Source organism: Mobula birostris, chromosome 11, assembly GCF_030028105.1.
Source record: "Mobula birostris isolate sMobBir1 chromosome 11, sMobBir1.hap1, whole genome shotgun sequence".
Taxonomy (NCBI): Eukaryota; Metazoa; Chordata; class Chondrichthyes; order Myliobatiformes; family Myliobatidae; genus Mobula; species Mobula birostris.
The window spans coordinates 24,391,976-24,414,928 of record NC_092380.1 but is presented as its reverse complement, the minus strand read 5'-3'; the positions used below and the strand labels follow the sequence as shown (position 1 = coordinate 24,414,928).

The window sequence follows — 22,953 nt, the reverse complement described above, 5'->3', positions numbered from 1 at the left end:
AACCCCAAAATATTGTAGTGAAGACTGCAGTTGATTTCTTTTCATCTTATATGCTTCACACTGTAATAATATGTTCAGCTGTTTCAAAATGATGACAAAATCTACACAACCCAGGATGAAGTTTTCCAACAAGATGTAAGGAATTATTAAGCATAGTATGCCCAAGTCTAAGTCATTTCAAAATAAATCTTTCCCTTCTTGCTTTAACCCCTTCTCCCATAAACCCATCAGTTTTATGTATTCTGTAACGGTGTCACCCCTTATACCCATTATTCCACAAGTCATGCTATAATTCCCCACCCAATTCATAACCCTACCCATCAAATTCTTGATTTCCCCAAACCAAGGAAAAAAGACTTGAGTACCTTCACCTGATCTATGAGACACCTGCGTTGATTGGACAGGAAACTGGTGCTCACTACCGCTGATGAAACACAAGTGTTGATTGGACAGGAAATCAGCACTCCCTATCACTGATGAGACACAAGTGTTGATTGGACAGGAACCTTGGGATCAATATTACTGATGAGAAAACAGTGTTGATTGGGCAGGACCAGCTTCTCATGAACATTCAATTGACTACCCATCAATAGGGCAGAACCTGGTTCTTGTTAACATTGGCTGAACTCTCAAAGTAAGTGGTCAGAACCTAGCCTAATTAGCATTGAAATTGGCATTTACTAGCATTTAGTAAAATGGACTATTGTGAACAGTTTTGGGCCCCTTATCCAAGAAAGGATTTACTGGTATTGGAGAGGGTCCAGAGGAGGTTTATGAGAATGACCCTGGGAATGAAAGGGTTAATATATGAGATTCAATGTTGTTTAATGTACCCAAGTGTAACGGAGAACACAATAATTATTACTCTGGATCCAAGGTAGCACTAAACAGCATAATAAAATACAGACGACAATAAAACAAAACATAAGCGCAACAGAATATAAATACATAAAATAGCTCATTTACATAGTTTGAGTGACATTTCATTTACATAAAGTGACATGAGACACAAGAGTGTCTGTATCATTTCCTATCAGAGTCACCTTATGTACATCACTGCGCAAAAGTCTTAGGCATATGTAAAAAAAATCAGTAATGCAAAGATGCTTTCAATATAGTGAAACGTTTCTAAATATCAAAAATTTACTACAAAGAGCAGTAAACGATAAAAAGAACTAAATCAGATCGATATTTGGTGTGACTACCCTTTGGCTTTAAAACTGCATGAATTCTGTTAGGTAAACTTTTGTGCAGTTTTATAAGAAAATCGACTGGTAGGTTGTTCCAAGCATCTTGGAGAAATTTCACAGTTCTTCTGCAGACTTTGGCTGTCTTGCTCCCTTCTGTCTCTCCAGGTAATGGTCAGGCAGCCTCAGTGATGTTGAGATCAGGGCTCTGTGGAGGCCATAACATCTGAAACCTCATAAAAAATCGAGGCTGCCTAAGACCTTTGCACAGTACTGTACATAAAGTGACTCTGACAGGAAATGATAAAGTAGTGGTGGTGGGGGAGTGTGGTGTTTTGGTGGGTGGGGATATTGATCAGATTTTCTGCTTGGGGAAAGTGACTGGTTTTGAGTCTGGTGCTCCTGGCATGGATGCTATGTTGCCTCCTCCCTGATGGGAGTGGGACAAATAGCCTATGAGCAGGGTGGGTGGGATCCCTTACGGTATTGCTGGCCTTTTAATGGCACCTTTCTGTATATGTCCTTGATGTTGGTGATGCATTGGGCTGTGGTGGTTGCCTGTTGTAGAGCCTTCCTAATCAGATGTTCTGTACTGTGCACCTGTAGAAGGTCGTGAGTATTGATGTCTCTCAGTACTCATAATGTGAGTATTGAGGATCATCTGATGGCTGTGGGCTTGTACTCACTGGAATGTATAAGAATGAGGTGGGATCTCATTGAAATCCATTGAATATTGTAAAGACTGACTTGAGTGGACTTGAAGAGGATGTTTCCTGTCGTGGTGGAGTCTAGGGCCAGAGAGCACAGCCTTGGAGCAGAAGGCTATCCCTTTAGAACAGAGATGAGGAGGAATTTCTTTAACCAGAGGGTGGTGAATCTGTGGAATTCATTGCCTCAATCGGCTGTGAAGGCTTAATCATTGGATATATTTAAAGCAGAGGTTGATAGATTGTTGATTAGTAAAGGCATCAAAGGATATGGGTTAGGAATGGGGTTGAGAGGCAATATAAGTTAACTATGACAAAATGGCAGAGCAGATTTGATAGGCCAAGTGGTCTAATTCTGCTCCCACGTCTTATGGTCTCATTGTCTGAATACCCATATTGTTCAGGCAGAGCCCAGAATTTAGTAGTGGAGACACAAGATACTGCAGATACATCTGTCCATTTCCCTCCATAGTTTCTGCCTGAGCCAGTGAGCTTCACCAGCAGCTCATTTGTTTCCGCTCCATAACTCTCTCGTATTGATCGGGTGGGCCTGGTCTTCATCAGCATTAGATTCAAGAGGCAGTGTAGATGCTGGAAATCTAGAGCAATACGCACAATTCCTGGACCCATGTCACCCCAACCGCAATCTATTCCAGCTGCTACCTTCCGGGAAATGGTACCGCAGCATAAAAGCCAGGACCAACAGGCTCCGGGACAGCTTCTTCCACCAGGCCATCAGACTGATGAATTCACGCTGATTTGAGTGTATTTCTATGTTACATTGACTGTTCTATTTATTATAAATTATTATAAATTGCTATGATTGCACATTGCACATTTAGACGGAGACGTAACGTAAAGATTTTTACTCCTCATGTATGTGAAAGATGTAAGAAATAAAGTCAATTCAATGCAATTCAGTGGGTTAGACAGCATCTATGGACGGGAATAAGCAATTGTTGGGCCGCACCCTGATGAAGGCTCCCAGCTGAAATGTCGACTTTTTAATTCCTATCCCTCGATGCTGCCTGACCTGCTGAGCTCTTCCGGCACATTCTGTGTATTAATTCATCAGCATTAATTAGGTGTAAACTTTGAGTAACTGTTAGCATTGATTGAGCAACACTGGCGTCTCCCTGGCATTGATTGAGTGGGACCTGGAATGAGGTAAATGTTGATTGGGTGTTAGTGTTGATGGAGCAGGGGCAGATCCTTGTTAGTGTAAATTAGGTGCTAATATTATTAAGTTGTACCTGGTGTACCACACTGAAATAGCATAATATTGTAATGCCATTAGATACAGGAGCAGAATCAGGCCATTCCGCCCATCGAGTCTACTCTGCCATTTAATCATGCTAAGTTTTCATCCCTCTCAACCCCATTCTCCTGCATTCTCCCCTTAACCATTGACACCCTTACTTACAAAATACCGGAGGAACTCAGCAGGTCAGGCAGCATCTAGAGAGACAAAGAAACAGTTGATGTTTTGGGACGAACCCTTCAGCTGGACTGGAAAGGCAGGGGACAGAAGCAGAATAAGAAGGTGGTGGAAAGGAGAGGTGAAAGCTGGCAAGTGATAGGTGAAACCAGGTGAGGGAGAAGTGAGTGCATGGTAAAACCAGGTGAGGGGGAAGGTGGGTGAGTGGTGAAACCAGGTGAGGGGGAAGATGGTTGAGTGGTGAAACCAGGTGAGGGGGAAGGTGGTTGACTGGTGAAACCAGGTGAGGGGGAAGGTGGTTGAGTGGTGAAACCAGGTGAGGGGGAAGGTGGGTGAGTGGTGAAACCAGGTGAGGGGGAAGGTGGGTGAGTGGTGAAACCAGGTGAGGGGGAAGTGAGTGAGTGGTGAAACCGGGTGAGGGGGAAGGTGGTTGAGTGGTGAAACCGGGTGAGGGGGAAGTGAGTGTGTGGTGAAACCGGGTGAGGGGGAAGTGAGTGTGTGGTGAAACCAGGTGAGGGGGAAGGTGGTTGAGTGGTGAAACCGGGTGAGGGGGAAGTGAATGTGTGGTGAAACCGGGTGAGGGGGAAGTGAGTGTGTGGTGAAACCGGGTGAGGGGGAAGTGAGTGTGTGGTGAAACCGGGTGAGGGGGAAGGTGGTTGACTGGTGAAACCAGGTGAGGGGGAAGATGGGTGCGTGGGGGTAAAGAGGAATAAATGAGAACCTGGGAGGTGATTGGTGGAAGAGGTAAAGGGCTGAAGAGGGAGGAATCTAACAGAGGAGGAGGGTGGACCATGGGGGAAAGGGAAGGAGGGAGGGACACCAGAGTGAGATGACGGGCAGATGAGGCAAAGAGAAGGGGAATGAGGATAACCAGAATGGAAAAGAAAAAAGAGCAAAGGGAACGGGGCTTGGGGGGGGGGGGGGAGAAATAAACGCGTTGGAGAAATCAATGTTCATACCACCATCAGTTTGGAGGCCACCCATACCGAATATGAGGTGTTGCTCCCCGAAGATGCTGCCAGACCTGCTGAGTTCCTCCAGCATTTTGTGTGTGTTTCTCTGAATTTCCAGCATCTGCAGACTCTCTTGTGGTTATAGGGTGTACCTGGTCATTGCAAGCACTGACAGAGAGGAAGGAAAGGAAGAGGAGGAAGAGGAAAGGAAGGAGTGCTAGTCAGTAACTGATTCCCTCTGTCACACAATGCCTAACAGTCCCAATAAAGCAGGTCTTTAATCTCGCATGACAAGATGGCTCTCCTGACACCACTCTGCTTAATACATCCAGCAGCGGTCAGGTTACGAAGATTGTTTGCCTTTTCAATTCACTGTGACTCCTGCTTAGCTTCGAATGTGTAGGCAGACAGAGGAAGAGTCCTCTGAGCCACTTTAGAGAGCATCAAATCTAAACTGCTGTCAGCATACAGTGTGTATCCCTGGGCACACACTGCCTGCCCTGTAGTTTTCTGTCCAGTCTTTCAGCTGCGTTGGGAACAGCTTGAGCTGAGAATGTGACTCGTTTCATCACCATCTGTTTTGCTGAAGGGGGTCGTAATTATAGCATCAGAATGAGGCCATTCAGCCCACACTGCCTGAACTAGCTCTTAGGAGGCACTGAACAATTTTTTTTGTCACTGCTCCTTCCCTTTGCCTTATTTGGATGGATGTTTCCCAGTCAAGTATTTGTCCAACCCCAATTTAAAGATGAAAGGTGGGCTCTATTTGTCACTTGTACATCGAGACATGTGGTGAAGTGTGTTGCTCGCGGTATTCCTTGATAGTTGTTAGGGTCCAACCATTCACCAAGACTAGACTAGTGTTATTTGTCACAGGGATGTCAAGATGTCGAAACATACAGTGAAATGACCAATACAGTCCGAGGATATGCTTGGGGCAGCCTGCAAGTGTCACCATACATCACCACCAACATAGCATACCCACAACTTACTAATCCTGACCCATGTCTCTTTCTGGAGGTATGTGGAGAACTCGCAGGAAACTCATGCAATCGTGGCAATAATGTACAAACTCCTTAAAGAAATCAGTGGGAATTGAACTCTGACCTTCTGATTGAAGGGGCGGTAAAGTGTAGCAATGACCCCTACGCCACCCCGCCACCTATACATATTGACCTTTGAACTTGCTGGCACAGGCACATTCTGGACCATGTTGAGCTGCCTCAGAAATTGGGGATGACCTTCTTCCACTCTGGATTTGTGTGTTCCAAATCTCAGCTGGGGTTGTTATTGTACGACCCACAGACTCGTCCACACGGATGGGGCAGACAGAGGTCGCAGGCAGGGATGGGCAGGCGGGGTGTTTTAGAGATGGCTTACCTCTTCTCCTACTTGTTCAGGGTCACCGTGTGATCTCGGCAAGTAGCCTCAAGGTTTCCAACACCATCCTGAATGCTCCTCCACTTGGAGTGGTCATGCACTAGGGGTTCCCAGGAGATAGTGTGGAGATTGTCTTTCTTCCAGACTTCCTTGAGAATAATGAAATAGGAACAGGATAAGCCATTTGGTCCTGCAATCCTGTCTTACCACAATCTACACTGGATTCACCTCCCTTTTTGTGTCTGTCCGCCATCGATCTTTCAGATATCGATCTGCTCCACCTTAAATTTATCCATGTTAAATTATTAAGGGTATAGGTAAGGTAAATGAAAGCAGGATTTTCCAACTGAGGTTGGGTGAGACTAGAACCATAGGTCAAAGGTTAAGTGTGAAAGTTGAAATATATAAGGGGAATCTGACGGGAAACCTCTGCACTGACAGAGTAGTGAGAGTGTGGAACAAGCTTCCGGTGGAAGTGGGGAATGTGGGCTGGTTTGCAACACTTAAGAAAAGTTTGGATAAGTAGATGGAGGGGAGGGGTATGGAGGGCTGAGATCCAGATGTGGGTCAACTGGACTAGGCAGAATAACAGTTCAGCATGGACTAGATGGGCCGAAGGGTCTGTTTCTGTGCTGCAATGTTCTATGTTGGGTGGTGGGGTGGAGATACGTCTCTACCAAAGGAGGCATAAGGTGCTTCCTCCCTCCACTAGCCTGCAGGTTGCCCTTGGGCAAGGTGTAGCACCTGCTTCATCCCCCGATCAGGGTCATGTGAAGCCATGTGAGCAGATGGTGGATGATCGAATGAACAACCAGTGCATATCACAATTACTGGTTATGCGAACACTGACACCAGGTAGACAACCTCTGAAGAGTATTGACAATAGCTGGGGGCGAGGGGGTCACCTATCTTGTAAAGACACTGCCCAGAAGAAGGCAATGGCAAATCATTTCTCTAGGGAAATTTGCCAAGAAGAATCATGGCCATGGAAAAACCATGATTGCCTATGTCACACGAAGCGAACAAGTGTTCCATGACTATCACTCTACATTATGATCAGATTTCCTTTTGGATGGAAAATTCCAAAAATTCACCAGTCTCTAAAAGAAGGGATTTTCAAACTATCTCCTTTTGTTCATGTTTCTCTAGTGAAAATATCTCAACATCTGAAAATCCCCTCATTCTTCTAAACACTGAGAAATACAGCCCCAAACTTCCTCTTCTTCAGCATACCCTCAAATGTTTGCCTTTGTAACACCTGCAACCATTTCCCCCAGCAGAACTCAGCACAAAGCATCCCTGAGAAAACTATACAAACATTCCACTTTCCATTTTACAGCTACATTTCAAAGTCAAGTTTCTTGTCATAGATGCAAGTCCATATTTGACTAGGTGCAATGAAAAACTTACTTGCAGCAGCCTCACAGGGAAAGTGCAACAGATAAGTAGCATTCACACAAAAAGCATAAACTAAACACAGTTTTTACATTTTTAGAACAAAAATGTCCATTTTGGTGCAAACAGATCATAGTTTCATCAGGTTGCTATACAGAGAAATGAATTGTGTTACTCAGGTTGGTTCAGGAACTGAAGGGTTAAAGGGAAGTAGCTGTTCTTGAATCTAGTGTTGTGGGTCTTCAGGCTCTGCACCTCCTTCCCGACGAGAGCTGCAAATGGAGGATTTTCCCGGGGTCAATCTCCCAATAACTGAAAGTCAGAAATGACTCTGTAATAGTTTACTGATCGACAGATCTAGCAAATGCCCCTCACCTCCTCAGTGGACCTCCCCTGCCGTCTCCTCAAAATTCCTGGGCACCACTCGACTAATAAGAGGAGTTTTGCACAGTGCCTTTCTCACCCAGAGGATGTCGAGTTGCTGGAATACACCGCTCGAAGCAGTAAGTTAAGAAAGTGTGTAGGCAGGCCCTTGAATCTCCCAGGCTTGGCTGGCAGAGTAGCATTATGTTGAGCATAACACTATTAGAGTTCCAGTGACATGGGTTCAATTCTGCCATTGTCTGGAAGGAGTTCCACCTTGACTGCAGGGGTTTCCTCCAGGTGCTCCAATTTCCTCCCACATTCTAGCGACATACAGGTTAGTAGGTTAATTGGTCACATGGGTGTAATTGGGCAGCGTGGGCTCATTGGGCCAGAAGGGCCTGTTAGCTATATATCTAAATCTCTTAATGGGCCAAGAGCTGGGAAATAGAACCAATGCCAATGGGCATCCATGAGTGAGCACGCATCTGATGGGCTGAATGGCCTGCTTCCGTGCTGTGTTGTTTGATGACTATAGCCTCTACCAGTTAACATTTCCAGTGACAAAAATACTGTGCTAACCTGAGGGTCCAGACAAGGTTTACAAAAATTATCTCAGGAATAAAATGGTTAACGTATGCAGAGGCCTGTACTCACTGGAGTTTAGAAGAATAAAGTGGGATCCTATTGAGACCTATCGAATGTTAAAAGGAGCATGAGAAATTCTGCAGGTACTGGAAATCCAAAGCAACACACACAAAAGTGCTGAAGGAAATCGGCAGGTCAGGCAGCATCTATGGAGATGAATAAACAGTCGACTGAAAAGGCCATATTGAAGTGAGTGGATAGAGTAGACATGGAGAGGATATTTCCAGTAGAGGGAGAGCCTAGGACCAAAGGGCACAGTTTCAGAGTAGAAGAATGTCACATTAGGACAGAGATGAAGAGGAATTTCTTTTAGCCAAAGGGTGGTGATCTATGGAATTCATTACCACAGATGGCTGTGGAAGCCAAGTCATTGGGTATATCTAAAGTAGAGGTTGGTAGGTTCTTGATTAATTAGGATGTCAAAGGTTACAGGGAGAAGGCAGGAGAATGGGGTTGAGAGGGATAATAAATCAGCCACGATGGAGTGGTGGAGCAGACTTAATGGGCCAAATGGAATATCCTTATATTCTGAGGCTGTGTCCTCTGGTCCTAGACTCTCCCACTGTTGGAAACATCATCTACATGTCCACTCTATACAGGCCTTTTAGATAGAAAGCAAAGTGCAAGGTCCACGATGAGACTGTCTGGCAGACCCAAAGTTTATATTTATGGTGTTAATGGCCCATGATCCCATGATCTCTGTTACCAATGCAAAAATTGACTAAGACTTTCTGATTCCTCTCCTCCTTCCCTTTCTTCCATGGTTCATTTTCCTCTCCTATCAGATTCCTCCTTCTTCAGTCTTTTATCTTTTCCTCCTATCACCTCCCAGCTTCCCACTTCATCCTCCCCCACCCACTCACTTTCCCCCTCGTCTGGTCTCACCTATCCCCTGCCAGCTTGTACTCCTTCCCCTCTTGCCACCTTCTTATTCCGGCTTCTTTCCGTTTCCTTCTCAATCCTGATGAAGGGTCTTGGCCTGAAATGTTGACCATTTATTCCTCTTACCACTTCTCTTCTCCTCACCTGCCCATCACTTCCCTCTAGAGCTCCTCCTCCTTCCCTTTCTCCCATGGTGCCCTCTCCTCTCCTATCAGATTCCTTCTTCTTCAGCCTTTTCCACCTATCACCTCACAGCTTCTTACTTCATCTGCCCTTCCCCCTCACCTGGTCTCACCTATCACCTGCCACCTTGTACTCCTTCTCATCTCTCACTTTCATATTCTGGCTCCCCCCCCCCTTCCGTCCAATCCTGATGAAGGGCCTTAGCTCAAATCATCAATTATGTATTGTCCTCCATCGATGCTGCCTGACCGCATGAGATCCTCCAGGATTTTGCGTGTGTTCCCGCTGCAGAATCAATTTTGTTTAACATCCACCCTATTAAGTCCTGTACAAGTTCTTTAAGTTTCAGTCAGATCACTTCTAATTCTTCTGATCTCCAGGAACTGCAGGTCCATTCCACCCAGACCCTCCTGGTGGTAAGCCCAGCACCAGGAACCAGGCAGGTGGACTGCACTCTCTCTGTGGCCACTATATGATGCTTGCTATAAAAACAGACTCTCACTTAATGTCTACAAAGCGAAAGAGCTGTTTATTGACTGCAGGAGAAGGAACTTTGAGGTCCATGAGCTTGTCCTCATGAGGGGATTGGAGGTGGAAAGGGTTAGTAACTTTAAGTCTGTTGACATTACCATTTCAGAGAGTCTGTCCTGGGTCTAGCACACAACTGCCATCACAAAGAAGGAAAGATAATGCCTCTACTTTCTTAGAAGTTTGCGCTGATTTGGCATGTCATCTAAAGCTTTGACAAACTTCTATAGCTACACAGTGGAGCGTATCCTGACTGGTTGCATCATGGCCTGGTATGGAACCACCAATGGCCAGAGCAGAAAATGGACTGGTCACAGCCCAGTCCACAGGCAAATCCCTCCCCACCATTGAACATCTTTACAAGAAGCGTTGCCACAAGAAGGCAGCATCCATCATCTGCGCCCCGGCCGCCCATCCAAGCCATGCCGTCTCCTCACTGCTTGCATCAGACCAACAGGAGGTACAGGAGCCTTAGGTTCCAGAACAGTTATCCCTCTTCAACCATCAGGCTCCCGAACCATCGTAGATAATTCCGCTGAATTAACTCATTTTAAAGGACTCCACCATAGTAGTATTTATTTACTTTTTATTATTTGCATGCTTTGTCTTCTTTTGCACACTGGTTTATTGAGATACAGCGCGGAATAGGCTCCGCTGGCCCTTCGAACTGCGCTGGTCAGCAACTCCCACTCTAACCCTAGCTTACAATGACCAACTAACCTTCCAAGCGATATGTCTTTGGACTGTATGAGAAATCCGGAGTTCCTGGAAGAAATCCACAGGGAGAATGGGAAAAACATACAAATTCCTTACCGGCAGCAGCAGGAATTGAACCTGGGTCGCTGGCACTGTAAAGGTCTATGCTAACCATTCCACTACCATGCCGCCCCATCTGTGTTCATGTATGGTTTGTAAACTAATTTCTATTTCTATAGTTTTCTGTAAATTCCTGCAAGAAAATTAGTCTCAAGGTAGTATATGGTGACATAAGCATATTTTGATAATAAATTTACTTTGAACTTTCAACTTCAGATAAGGGGATTATAGGCGAGGAAGCACATTCAGTGTTTGGCTGCAAAGGTTTAAGGAGCTGACTTATTATCACTTTAGGATGTTATGTTGAGTTTGTATAAGACATTGGTGAGGCCTAATTTGGTATATTGTGTCCAGTTTTGGTCACCTACCCATAGGAAAGATGTCAATAAGATTGAAAGAGTGCAGAGAAAATTTACAAGGATCTTGCTGGGACATGAGGACCTGAGTTATAGGGAATGGTTGAATAGGTTCGGACTTTATTTCCTCGAGCGTAGGAGAATCAGAGGAGATTTGATAGATGTATGCAAGGTTATGAGGGGTGTAGATAGGGTAAGTGAAAGCAGGCTTTTTCCACTGAGGTTGGGTGAGACCAGAACTAGAGGTCATGGGTTAAGGGTGAAAAGTGGAAACCGACTGCTGAAGGGGAACCCGAGGGGGAACTTCTTCACTCAGAGGGTGATGAGATTGTCTAGCAAGCTACCGGAGGAACTGGATAGGTACATATAGATGGGAAGGGTGTGGAGGGCTATGGTCCAGGTGCAGATCACTGGGACTAGGTGGATTAATACTTCGCGTGGACTAGATGGCTCAAAGGGCCTGTTTCAGTGCTATATGACTCTACGTGGCTCTATCAGTCAAGCCTGCTGCCTCTACCAGCTCTCCTCCACTCCAGCTGCCATCACCACTTGCAATTATAAGACCATAAGACAAAGGAGCAGAAGTCGGCCATTCTGCCCATCAAGTCTGATCCACCATTTTATCATGAGCTGACCCATTCTCCTATTTAGTCCCACTCCCCTGCCTTCTCACCATAACCCTTGATGCCCTGGCTACTCAGCTACCTATCAATCTCTGACTTAAATACACCCAATGACTTGGCCTCCAGTGCTGCCCGTGGCAACAAATTCCATAGATTCACCACCCTCTGGCTAAAAACCCTGCTCATACCCCTGCTTCATTATTCTCACCGTCCCTTCCTCCCCAAGGGCACAGAAGGTTCCCTTTCACCAGCAGTTCAAGAAGGCTGTGTTGGATTCTGATACTTTAGCGATCCAAAGTTTCCAAGAAGTCAAGAATGAAGCATAAAATTTGTTGCTTACAGTCGTTTCATTAAATGTTACAAGATCCGTGAATGCTTGCATGAAAATGAACCCCAGGGCAGTATCTGGTGATATAATCATTCTTTGATAATAAATTTACTTTGAACTTTGAACTTTGAAGAGCAAAGAAGAAGTGCCCAGAGAAACAAAGATAAGAAAACAGACTAAAAAGTAGTCGTCGTCTTTTCATACCAGACAAAAGATGACAGAAATTCCTTTGATAACAGTTAACCAATAAAATAGCTGATTCAAGTGATATGACCCTGAAACCAAGATGTTTCTAGAAAAATACAGAGGAAACTGCACCGTAATTACTGGAAAATTCACTGAACAATTATACTCACACTCAGTGGCCACTTTATTAGATACTTCCTGTGCCTAATATAGCCAGTGAGTGTTTGTTCATGGTCTTCTACTCCTGTAGCCCATCCACTTCAAGGTTTGACGTGTTGTGCATTCAAGAATACTCTTCTGCACACCACTGTTGTAATGTGTGGTTATTTGAGTTACTGTCACCTTCTTGTCAGCTTGAACCAATGTGGCCATTCTCCTCTGCCCTCTCTCATTAACAAGAAGTTTTCACCCACACACAGATCTGCTACTCACTGGATTTTTTTTTTGTTGTTTTTTTCTCCATTCTCTGTAAGCTCTAGAGTAGGGTTCCCAGCTGACTCCTTGTATTGGTCCACGGCATGAAAAAAGAGACTTCTGTTTTGTTTTGCTCAAGAGACTTCTGTGTGTGAAAATCCCAGGAGATCAGCAATTTCTGAGATATTCAAATCATCCCATCTGGCACCAACAATTATTCCACGGTCAAAGTCACTTAGATCATACTTCTATAGGTTTGAGGTTGAGAGGCTAAACTGCTTTAAGTTCCTCACCATCCACATCACCGAAGACCTCACGTGGTCTGTACATACCGGCAGGGTGGTGAAAAAGGCACAGCAGCGCCTCTTTCACCTCAGACAGTTGAGGAAGTTTGGTGTGGGCCCCCATATTCTAAGAAATTTCCACAAGGGCACAATTGAGAGCATCCTGACTGGCTGCATCACTGCCTGGTATGGAAACTGTATCTCCCTTAATTGCAGGATTCTGCAGAGAGTGGTGCGGACAGCCCAGCGCATCTGTCGTTGTGAACTTCCCATGATTCAGGAGGTTTACAAAGACGGGTATGTAAAAAGGGCCCGAAGGATCATTGGAGACCCGAGTCACCCTAACCACAAACTGTTCCAGCTGCTCCCATCCGGGAAACGGTACCACAGCATAAAAGCCAGGACCAACAGGCTCCAGGACAGCTTCTTCCACCAGGTCATCAGACTGATTAACTCACGCTGATTTGAGTGTATTTCTATGTTGCATTGACTGTTCTATTTATTATAAATTACTATGATTTAGACGAAGACGTAAAAAGATTTTCACTCCTGTAAGAAATAAAGTCAATTCAATTCAGTTCATTTCAATTCTACCCCATTCTGATATTTGGTCTGAACAACAACTGAACCTCTTGACCATGTCTGCATGCTTTTATGCATTAAGTTGCTGCCACATGATTGGCTGATTAGATAGATGCATTAATGAGCAGGTGTACAGGTGTACCTAATAAAGTGGCCACTGAGAGTGGAAGCATGGAAGCAAGCATGGGAATGTTAATACACAAGAAAAATAACATTTCTACAGCTCACCCCCACCTTCGCGAGGGCAATTGTGTTTGAGCTGTAGCCAGTGCTAGCGGCGTTCCAAGAACAGGATTCCAACGGGAATATTGCAGCCTTGTATTTTCGCCAAGATTATCAGACCCTGCGTCATTTAGGTACCCGTCCATTAACGTGTGGCGAAATTTGTATGGGTCGAGGAGGCAGTGTGTAAGTGATTACTTTGGCAGGAAACGCTGCTGAACGCCACTGCACATCATTTGTAGTGTAGACCCCTGGGCAGATGCTCCAGCCTGCGCTCTCTCCGAAGCCATTAGATAATAGAGTTCATCCATCACGTCCCCATTTAAGGGAAGGATTAATTATGTTGAAAGCTAATTGAAATGCCTCTGCATGGTCAATCTCAATGATAAAGGACAGAGACACAATGTCTAAGCTGAAAGAAGGGCCTAGAACAGGAATCAATGCACAGTGACATGAATATTTCAGAGATAATTGTCCTGTTGGATTATTGAACTCACTGTACAGTGGAAGCTTACAGTATAGAATTGACTCTGTCGCTGCTGTGGCGCTCTGAGTGGTTAGAACATGGCAGAGAGAGCATTTGTGGTATCTCTCTAGTGCTTGAGGTGTCATAGTCATGCAGTACAGAAACAGGCCTTTCTGTCCATCTATTCCATGCTGAACTACTACTCTGTCTAGCCCCATTGACCTGCACCTGGACCGTAGCTCTCCATACTCCTCCCGTCCATGTATCTATCCACCCTTCTTTTAGCTGTTGTATTCAGAACCACATCCACCTCTTCCATTGGCAGCTTGTCCCACACTCACACCAAGCTCTGTTTGAAAAAGTTCCCCCTCAGGTTCCCTTCAAATATTTCACCTTTCACCCTAAACCTATGACCTCTAATTCCAGCCTCACACAAACTCAATGGAAAAAGCCTGCTTGCATTTACCTGATGTGTTGTATATCGCTCTTAACCTACCCTCAATCACCTCCACTCCAGGGAATGAAGTCCAAACCTATATAGTACAATCTTGCCCTATAACTCAGCTCCTTAAATCCCAGAAACATCCTTCTGTCTGCAGTGGGTGGTCCATCACTTGGGAGTGAACGGGAGGGTGGGGTGGGGGTGGGGGGGTCACAGTCAACAGTAGTGCAGTCTCGCAAGACCCTCCAAATCCACAAATCCACTGCCAAGATGAGGATAATGGATCAGGTCTCAGATCCAGTGTCATTTTTTTAATAGACAGTATTTTGATTTTTGCATGTTTTCTTAATCTATTCAATATATGTAACTGATTACTTGTTTATTGATTATTTTTTTTATTTTATTTATTTTGTCTGTGCTATATTATGTATTGAACTGCTGCTGCTAAGTTAACAAATTTCACATCAGATGTCTGATTCTGATTCTGACCCAAGTTCGATACCAATCTCTGTGCACGTATGTGCAATTTGCATAACCAGACTTTCCTGAGGCAGTGGGAAGTATAGACAGATGACAAGATGATGACAATAATCATAATGAGGTAGATTGTGAGGTCAGGAGTCCCTCTTATTGTATCAGGGATGGGAGCTACCCCTGAGCCTGGTGGAATGTGCCTTCAAACTTGGACCTTTCTTGGTTTTTTTGTGCGCAGGGAGAGGGATTCGGGGGTCAATGTGCCTATTCCGTTTAGTTCATTTTTTTTGGTCTGGGAGGAAGGATTTGGCAGTTGGTGTGCCTATTCCATTTTGTTAAGTTTTTTTGTGCAGAGAAGGGGACTTGGGGCTTGTTGATCATGCTTCCTTTTTTTTTCTTGGTTTCACGGCTACCCAGAGATGAAGAATTTCAGAGTAGTATATTTGAACCTTTGGTGCCCTTACCAGTCAAGAACCTATCAGCCTCTGCTTTAAATATACGCAGTGACTTGGCCTCCACAGCTGTCTGTGGATATAAATTTTGTGGATTCACCACCCTCTGGTTAAAGAAATTCCTCCACATCTCTGTTCTAAAGGGACGTCCTTCTATTCTGTTGTGTCCTCTGGTCCGAGACTCCTGCACTATAGTCCTGCACTTTCTTGGCAGATCTCATGTTGGCAACATCTCTGTGTTCAAGGCCTACTTTTTAAAGAAAGTCTTGAAATCATGAATTAGCATTTATATTGTGCCTTCTCCTGGAGCCTTTTGCAGCCAATAATGTATAATCTGGGCACAGCAAACAGCAAGCCCGACTCCTAGTCACTGAAAACACCCGGCATTTCCTTCCCACCGCAACGCTTTCCCTAAACAGCATGAGAAAAAGGGATCCTAGTCCATTCCCTCATTCTCCACAGTGCTTTCTGCTAGGCTAATGTCCCTAGTTATGGTCTCCTGTCAGAGGGAACAGAGAAAGTGTAACTGCCCTTCCCCTTCAGCCAACAATCTTGATCTGAACCATAACCCTCAGATCTGTTGTCCGAACTCTTGATCCCACTATCGATGCCTTTGTGGTCTTGATCAACATACTCACAAATTGCTGGAGAAACTCAGCTGAACAGTTATCTATGGAGGAAAATGAGAAGGTTAATGCAAATTATTGCCTACCTGCACTGCACTTTGTCTATAACTGTAACACTCTATTCTGCATTCTGTTATTGTTTTCCCTTGTACTAGCTCAATGGGCACCTGAAATGAAATGGTCTGTAAGGACGCAGGCATAGTAGAGTTTTCCAGTGTAAACAGATGCTGGACAATCCGGAGCATCATACACACAAACACACACAAACATACACGTATACACGCACACCACACATATACATATACACACATAAACACATACACACACACACACACACACACACACACACACACACATAAACACATATATATAGAACATAGAATAGTACAGCACAGTACAGGCTCTTCGGCCCACAATGTTATGCCGACCCTCAAACCCTGCCTCCCATATAACCCCCCCCCACCTTAATCTCCTCCATATACCTGTCTAGTAGTCTCTTAAATTTCACTCATGTATCTGCCTCCACCACTGACCTAGGCAGTGTATTCCACACACCAACCACTCTCTGAGTAAAAAACCTTCCTCTAATATACCCCTTGAACTTCCCACCCCTTACCTTAAAGCCATGTCCCCTTGTATTGGGCAGTGGTGCCCTGGGGAAGAGGCGCTGGCTATCCACTCTATCTATTCCTCTTATTATCTTATATACTTCTATCATGTCTCCTCTCATCCTCCTTCTCTCCAAAGAGTAAAGCCCTAGCTCCCTTAATCTCTGATCATAATCCATACTCTCTAAACCAGGCAGCATCCTGGTAAATCTCTTTTGTACCCTTTCCAATGCTTCCATATCCTTCCTATAGTGAGGTGACCAGAACTGGACACAGTACTCAAGTGTGGCCTAACCAGAGTTTTATAGAACTGCATCATTACCTCACGACTCTTAAACTCTATCCCTCGACTTATGAAAGCTAACACCCCATAAGCTTTCTTAACTACCCTATCTACCTGTGAGGCAACTTTCAGGAATCTGTGTACATATACCCCCAGATCCTTCTGCTCCTCCACACCACCAAGTATCCTGCCATTTACTTTGTACTCTGCCTTGGAGTTTGTCCTTCCAAAGTGTACCACCTCACACTTCTCTGGGTTGTACTCCATCTGCCACTTCTCAGCACACTTCTGCAACCTATCAATATCTCTCTGCAATCTTTGACAATCCTCTACACTATCTACAACACCACCAACCTTTGTGTTGTCTGCAAGTTTGCCAACTCACCCTTCTATCCCCACATCCAGGTCGTTAATAAAAATCACGAAAAGTAGAGGTCCCAGATCCGATCCTTGTGGGACACCACTAGTCACAACCCTCCAATCCGAATGTACTCCCTCCACCATGGCTCTCTGCCTTCCGCAGGCAAACCAATTCTGAATCCACCTGGCCAAACTTCCCTGGATCCCATGCCTTCTGACTTTCTGAATAAGCCTACTGTGTGGAACCTTGTCAAATGCCTTACTAAAATCCATATAGATCACATCCACTGCACTACCCTCATCTATATGCCTGGTCACCTCCTCAAAGAACTCTATCAGGCTTGTTCGACACGATCTGCCCTTCACAAAGCCATGTTGACTGTCCCTGATCAGGCCATGATTCTCTAAATGCCCATAGATTCTATCTCTAAGAATCTTTTCCAACAACTTTCCCACCACAGACATAAGGCTTACTGGTCTATAATTACCCGGACTATCCCTACTACCTTTTTTGAACAAGGGGACAACATTAGCCTCCCTCCAGTCCTCTGGTACCATTCCTGTGGACAACACACACATATATACACATAACACACACACACACACACACACACACACACACACACACACACACACACACACATATATACACACATAAACACATACGCATATATATACACACATAAACACAAACACACACGTACACATATGAACACACAAGATGTTGGAGATACTCAACAGGTCAGGCAGCATCTATGGAAGTGAATAATCAGTTGACATTTCAGGTCGAGATCCTTCTTCGTCAGGACTGGAAAGGAAGGCGGAAGATGCCAGAATAAAAAAGTGGGGGGGGGGGGGGGCGGAGAAGGAGGACTACCTAGAAAGTGATCGGTGAAGCCGTGGGTGAGAAATGCAAAAGGCTGGAGAGGAGAGTGGACCATGGGGGAAAGGGAAGAAGAGGGGCAGCAGGGGGAGGTGATAGGCAGGTGAGGAGAAGAGGTAAGATGTCAGTGGCAAAAGAGGAGGCCATGGACTGACATGTCGGGATGGGAACGGAGATGGGAATTAAAATGGATGGCCACCAGGAAATTCCACTTTGAGCAGATGGAGTGGAAGTGCTCGACAAAGTGATCCTCCAATTTACGTTGGGTCCCACCAATGTAGAGGAGGCTGCATTGGGAGCATTGGATACAATAGATCACCCCGACAGATTCACAGATGAGGTGTTGCCCAGCCGGAAGGGACTGTTTGGGGCCCTGAACGGAGGTGAGGGAGGAGCTGAATGGGCAGGTGTAACATATCTGTCACGTCCACTATACCCTGGTATGTGTAACAACAATAAACCTGCCTACCAGTTTATTTTAAGTATTGGCAGGATCGGAGTTGTGATTCCTAATCCTCAATTGGACTATTGTGTTCTGTTCTGATCACCTCATTATAGGAAGGATGTGGACACGTTAGAGAAGGTGTTGAGGAGATCTGCCAGCATGTTGCCTGGATTAGAGGGCATGTTTTATGAGGATAGGTTAAGCGAGCTAGGGTTTTTCTCTTTGGAACGAAGGATGAGAGGTGATTTGATGGAGGTGCACTGGATGACGAGAGGCACAGAGTGGACAGCCAGAGACTTTTTCCCAGGGCAGAAATGGTTAATAGAAGGGGCATAATTTTGAGGTGATTGGTGGAAATGATAGGGGGATGACAGAGGAAGGCTTTATGATTTGCTGTAGAATGTAGGCATTGGCGGTGAACCAGTCTGTATATGCCCACCCCGGCTGTCCTTGCCAACTTGGTAATGAGCCATTTCTCTGACCTGCTGCAATTACACTGAACAGAGACGATTGTTAGTACCACCCCTATGAAGTTGCATTGCCATTGCTCCTGCCTATCCATTCTGATCCCTTAACTAAACCTGAAAACTCTAACTGGATTTGGGAGACTATGGATACATTTGACCTTAGACCATTCTCTTATATTCCAATCATAAGACCACAAGACATAGGAGCAGAATTAGTCCATTCAGCCCATCGAGTCTGCAACCCCATTCTCTTGCCTTCTCCTCATAACCTTTGACACTTTACGGTCTCCACTTTAAATATACCTAATGACTTGGCCTTCGCAGCCATCTGTGGCAATGAATTCCACAGATTCACCATCCTCTGGTTAAATTCCACATCATCTCTGTTTTAAAGGGTTGTCCTTGTATTCTGAGGCTGGGCCCTGTGGTCCTAGGCTCTCCCTCTAAAGGAAAGATCATCCCAGGTTCTTCATCAGCTTTGGGCAAGGCCAATGGTTGTGAAGAGTGAAGTACAGACACACAATTTTCTCTCTGCTTCTGACTCACCATGCCAGAGATCCGGGTTCTATCCTGACCTCAGGGGCTGCACATTCTCCCTGTAACCTCATGGGTTTTCCCCGGGTGCTCTGGTTTCCTCCCACATTCCGAAGCTGTGCAGAGTCAGCAATTTAGTTGGCCTCTGTGAGTTGCCCATGATGTGTGGGTGAGGGGTATAATCTGTGGTTAAAAGTTAAAGTCTGTCACGGGCCTTGTGGCCCATCAGACTGGTGCTTATGCCAGTTTCTGTGGCGTGAAGCGACTGAGAATACGAGACTCCTCCCCGGACAGGACGCCAGTCTATCGCTAAGTTAACCCCCAGCACTTTGCCAATACCCATTGTCAGCTGGAGCATTGTGTGGTTAAGTGCCTTGCTCAAGGACACACACGCTGCCCCGGCCGAGGCTCAAACCCACGACCTTCAGATTGCTAGTCCAATGCCCTAACCACTTGGCCATGTGGAGGGGGGAGTGAATTGATGGGGGTGTGGGGAGAAGAGAAACTGTGATTAATGTACGATTGGTGTAAGTGGGTAGTATGGATTCTGAGGGCTGAAGGGCCAGATTCTGTGCAGTATCTCCCTTCAATTCTCTGTGCAATGGGCTGGTCTTTTGGAGTAGCTGCTTGCAGAGAAGAGAACCACAAGGCAGAGGCAAGAGAGTACAAAGTGGTGCAGCACGTACCACGACCTCACCACTCCAGGGACGCAGGTTTATAGAACATAGATCGCTACAGTGCAGACCCTTCTGCCCACAATGTTTTTGCTGACCTTTTAATCTACTCCAAGATCAATCTAACCCTTCCCTCCGACATACTGTAGCCTCCTGTTTTTCTATCATCCATGTGACTAACTTATATATAGGCTTCCGTGAATCTCATGAGACCATGGATTTGAGTCTTGGAAGGTTTCCAGGGCACAGGCCTGGGCAAGGTTGTATGGAAGACCAGCAGTTGTCCATGCTGCAAGTCTCCCCTCTCCACGCCACTGATGTTGTCCAAGGGAAGGGCATTAGGACCCATACAGCTTGGCACCAGTGTCGTCGCAGAGCAATGTGTGATTGTGCCTTGCTCAAGGACACACACACTGCCTCAGCCAAGGCTTGAACTAGCGACCTTCAGATCACTGGACGAACACCTTAACCACCTGGCCACGCGCCAACACTGTGCCTATCTAAGAGTCTGTTAAATGTTCCTAATATATCTGTCTCTACCACCACCCCTGGCAGGGTGTTCCATGTGCTCACCAATCTGTGTAAAAGAAATACATTCAATCCTAACCTCGGGCATGGAGTTCGCACGTTCTCCCAGCCACCATGTGAATTTCCTTTGGACGCTCTGGTTTCCTGCCACATCCCAGAACTCTTGCATACTGTTAGGTTCATTGTCTTTAGTGTGCTTGTGGCAGGTAGAATGTGGGGAATTCCATTATGCATTGGGTTGGGTTAAAATCAGTTCTGTTTTCCTGGTTTTAAGTATAAATGTTTAGAGTGACTATATTCTGAGAGCACATTTGTCTAAATGGGTTTGTGTTTCTACTTTCTAAGTTAACACTGGCAGAACAGATATTGATTCACAAAATAAAAAAAAATATTAAAATAAATAAATAATTCACTAGGTTTCAAAAGGTACATTTAATATCAGAGAAATGTAGACAATATACATCCTGAAATTCTTTTTCTTCACAAACATCCATGAAAACAGGGGAGCGCCCCAAACAATGAATGACAGTTAAATGTTAGAATCCCAAACTCCCCCTCCCACGCACAAGTAGCAGCGGGGCAATGACCCCCTGTCCCCCCACCAGCACTCAGGCATGCAACAAAGCATCGATAAAGACACAGACTCGCAGTACCCCAAAGACTACTCGTTCACCCGGTATTAGACACATCACAGGCTCTCCCTCTCCTTAATAAGGGAAAACGAGATGTCCCCATTTCACAGCAAGAGGAGAGACATAACAAACAACTCATGTTTGGTGTTCGAAGTCTGTTGCATCTCTTAAGTTTGAAGAGAATATGGATTGAACAACGTGGCTTTTGTCTGGGATTCATGTAAATGTGTGCTGATGCTTGTCCTTCGTCAAGAGAGATGTGCCTCTGTGCGTCTCACAGAGCAATTCACCATCCCGTTCTCCCTCAGTGCCCCTCATTCTCCCTCATATACCCCTCGATTCCCTCAGTGCCCCTCGTTTTCCCTCATATGCCACTCAACTCCCTTTAGGTTCATCTACTACCTACACTAAAGAATGATTATCCTACTAGAACATCCTTGGGATGTAGAGCGGCCATTCTTCCTTTGAACCTTGTGGCCAAAATGTTACGTAGGTGCGGACAAAAATGACAACGGAGTAGTATGATTGAACGTTTTTACTGAGCTGTCTTAGTAATGGAACACAATGCACAGCTTACAGAACATCTGTCCTGGGACCAGCTCATAACTGCCATCACAAAGGCAGCACAACAGTGTTCGTAGAAGTTTGCGCAGTTTAGGCATGTCACTAAAAACTTTGACAAACTTCTATAGATGCGCAGTGCAGAGTATCCTGACTGCTTGCATCATAGCCTGGGATGGAAGCACCGATGCCCAGGAATCGAAAAGCCTACAGTACATGGTAGATGAAGCCCTGTCCATCACAGGCAACGCCCTCCCCATCAGTGAGCACATTTACATCGAGTGCTACCACAAGAAAGTAGCATCCATTGTCCAGGACCCTGATCATCCAGTCTATGCTCTCTCCTTGCTACTACCAGAATCAGAATCTTTTATTATCGCCAAGTCTGTGGATACATACAGGGAATTCGATGTCGGTTTCCCTGAGCTCTCGCTGTACAGAATCAAAAAGCAAACAAAACAATAGTGCAAATAATCGTGAACTATATACAATGAGGTATACCTGTGTATGTACAGGTGGATGGTTTATAATAGACTAAAATTCAAGTGTTCATAAGACTGATGGCATTCAAAAAGAAACTGTTCTTGTACCTGTTTGTCCTGGCATATAGTGATCTAAAGCACCTCCCAGAAGGAAGGAGTTGGAACAGGTGATGTCCAGGGTGTGATGGGTCTACAATGATGCTGCTTGCTCGCTTCCTGACTCTAGATGCGTATAAGTCCTGGATCGAGGGCAGCTTCACACCAATTATCCTTTCCGCAGCCCTGACGGTTCTTTGGAGTCTATTCTTGTCTTGTTTGGTTGCTGATCCAAACCAGACAGTGATGGACACCATTGGACAGGAGGTGCAGAAGGCACCATAGGTCTTACACCACCAGGTTCAGAAGCAGTTATAACTCTATAACCACCAGTCTCCTGAACCGACACAGATAATCTCATTCACCAGAAAGCCGAACTGATCCTATGACATACTTCCAAAGACTCTACGACTTATGTTCTCAGTATTCTTTTTTATTTGCACAAATTATCTCCTTTTGCACATT

General features: G+C 45.2%; 1 protein-coding gene across 1 annotated transcript in view; it reads left to right on the top strand.

Moving 5' to 3' along the window:
- syt3 (synaptotagmin III) overlaps positions 1-22,953 on the top strand; it is a 136,104-nt gene that overhangs the window by 73,814 nt on the left and 39,337 nt on the right. The window lies entirely within an intron of this gene.